Source organism: Cucurbita moschata, unplaced genomic scaffold (assembly GCF_002738365.1).
Source record: "Cucurbita moschata cultivar Rifu unplaced genomic scaffold, Cmos_1.0 Cmo_Scf00061, whole genome shotgun sequence".
Lineage (NCBI taxonomy): Eukaryota > Viridiplantae > Streptophyta > Magnoliopsida > Cucurbitales > Cucurbitaceae > Cucurbita > Cucurbita moschata.
The window spans coordinates 429,747-432,954 of record NW_019268577.1 but is presented as its reverse complement, the minus strand read 5'-3'; positions in this window follow the sequence as shown (position 1 = coordinate 432,954).

The following is a 3,208-nucleotide window of genomic DNA, read 5'->3' as shown; positions in this document are numbered from 1 at the left end:
AGTGCATCGGCTGCTTGATTACTCTTCCCTGCCTTGTGTTCGAATTTGAAGTCGAATTCCACCAACGACTCTTGCCACCGGGCTTGTTTTGCCGTCAATTTTGGTTGATCGAAGAAGTGGTAGATGGCGCTATTATCCGTCTTCACTATGAACTGTGATCCCAAGAGATACTATCTCCAGACTCGTAGGCAATGAACTACAGCCAGCATTTCTTTTTCGGAGACAATGTATCTCCGTTTGGCATCATTGAGCTTTCGACTTTCATAAGCGATGGGGTGCCCTTCTTGAATAAGGACACCGCCTAGGGCAAAGTCGGAAACATCTGTTTCTATTTCAAATGGCTTTGTAACATCTACTAACCCGAGGACAGGACCCCTCGTCATGGTTGCCTTCAAATCTTCAAAGGCCATTTGACATTTATTTGACCACGACCAAGGGTGGTCTATCTTCAGAAGCTCCGTTAAGGGGGCGGCTCGTCGTGAAAACCCTTCGACGAACCGCCTATAGTAGCTTGTTAATCCGAAGAAGGATCGCACATCGGATATGGAAGTAGGGACTTTCCACTCTTGCATAGCTTTTATCTTATCGCTATCCATCCCAATCTATCCACAACTCATGACATGTCTGAGGAAGTTGATGCATGTTTGTGCGAAGGCACATTTTTCTTTCTTAACGTACAACTGATTCTGCCGCAGCTTGTCAAATACCAGCTTCAAGTGTACCTTGTGTTCCTCTAGGGTTGTGCTGTATACAACTATGTCATCGAGTTATACTATGACGAACTGATCCAAGTATTCGTAGAAAACCTGGTTCATTAACGTGCAAAACATAGCTGGGGCGTTTGTCAAGCCAAAAGGCATCACTAGGAACTCGAAGGCCCCATATCTTGTCACGCACGTCGTCTTGGACTCGTCCCCCTCGATGATACGTACTTGGTAGTACCCTAGTCGTAAGTCCAACTTCGTGAAGTATTTGGCCCCGTGAAGTTGGTCGAACAAGTCAGATATTATCGGCAGTGGGTACTTAATGCGTACGGTCACCTTGTTTAAGGCTCTATAATCTATGCACAGGCGCAATGTCCCATCCTTCTTTTTCTGAAATAGTACGAGGGCTCCGTAAGGTGCTTGTGCCGGGCAGATGAATCCTGCTATCAACAACTCATCTAATTGTTTCCTCAATTTAGCTAGCTTAGGAGGTGCCATCTGGTATGCGTTCTTCGCTGAGGTTAACCCCGGGAAGGATTTCAATTTCGTGATCAATGCCTCGACGGGGTGGTAATGTTTGTGGTAGGCTCTCTAGCATTATATCAGCGTAAGTGTTTAGTACCTCCTTGATTTCATCGGGATAGTTTCCTCAATAGTCACTTCTTCCATCAGTGGTATAGCCATAAATGTAGATTCCTCTCGTACGAGCCCTCTTTTCAATTGTATGGCCGAGATCATTCTAAGATTACCTGGCTGCTTGATGCTTGCAGGTATTACTGTGGGATTGCAGTCGGCGATCACCAAGCATTTCGCTAGTGGCATTGGGATAACTTTGTGTTCTAGGAGGAACTCCATCCCAAGTACCATGTCAAAGTCGTCCATGCAAACTACGACAAGGTCCAGCTCTCCTGTCCAAGTCCCTAATTTGAAGGGGACTCTTTTGGAAACTCCCACAATAGGCAAGGCCTCAGAGTTAACAGCTTTCACTTTTCCAAGGTCCTTTCCTATGGTGAGTCCCAATCTTCGGGCTTCTTGATTGGCGATGAAGTTGTGAGTCGCTCCTGAGTCTATCAAAGTGCTCTTGCTCGGTCGAGAGTTTATTGTCGCGTCTACAAACATGAGCCCTTTCTCTATTATCTCCTTCGGTTCGACCTTCCGTTGAAGAGCTGACAGGAATTTGAGCGTGCCCATTCAGAGGTTGTCCTGATCTTCCTTCTTGTCTAGCATAGTCTCGACTCTTGTGTCGTTGCTCTCTTGGATGGACACTTGTGTTGCCTTTTTGGCCCTTGATCTCACTTTAATTAATTTCAATCAATTAATTGATTGATGTTTTAACTATTTTCAGTATTTTGAACTATCCACAGTACTCAAATCAGAGCTAAAACGAAGAAATTACGGTCGAGACAACATACCCGACATGATGATGTAGCAACAAAATCAAAATGATGGACAAATCAAAATATATTAAAGTATGACATTTATAATGTTGGAAGAGTAACAAATAGTGGAGTTTTTCTTATTATTATATTTCTAAATAAAATTATTTTTACAAAATATAAATTTGAATCTAATCGTTACTCACATCGATTTTTATTATTACTATATTATATTATTATATTATTATATTTTAAAATTTTGGTAGTTACTCACATAATTTTTATTATTATTATATTATTATATTTATAATAAATTTTGAATTTTCATTGGACCGTTACTCACATGACTTATTATTATTATTATTATATTAAAAATTTTAAATAAATGAATTTGGAAAATTTTCTTATTTATTTACTTTTAATCTCCACCTTCCATTATTTCTAACACAATCCAATGGTCAATATTAATTCCTACATTTTGCCATTTTTCTTCTCTATATAAACTCATCTTCCCCTACATTTTAAAACACACAACTTACATACATTCTCCAATCCTCATTTGTTCAAAGTCGTTCATTGTTTGTTGCTCTCTCGAAGCTTACAAGTTTATTTCTCTTCATCTTATTCTTGAGAGGGATTATTATTGTAGTGTGAGGAAATAGTTGTGAGTGTCCCAAATTATAAATCTACTCTTTGAGAGAGTTGTGGTGTGTTATTATCAAACTCAAATACTTGTATCGGTTTGATCCTGCGTCGTGGAAAGAATTGAGTTTGCTCTTGAACTCGTAAAAAGAGCGATGTAGCGGTTTGGCTCTGATTCGTAGAAAGAGTCGAGAAAGTTCTTTATTCAAATTCCCAAGAGGCGCTGGGGAGTGGAGTAGGCCGAGTTTGACCGAACCACTATAAAACTAAGGTGTCATTTTCTCTAACTCTTTCCTATTTAATTTCAAAATTATTATTGTGATTTATTGCATGTTCTACTTCATTATTGTTTTGACTTGAATTATTTTGTTCCAGTAATTATCATCTTCTACTTATTTGTAAAAAGTTTCATCATTAGAAAAATTAATCACGTTTATACACTTTTATTGTTAAAACCCTATTCACCCTCCCCCCCCCCCCCCCCCC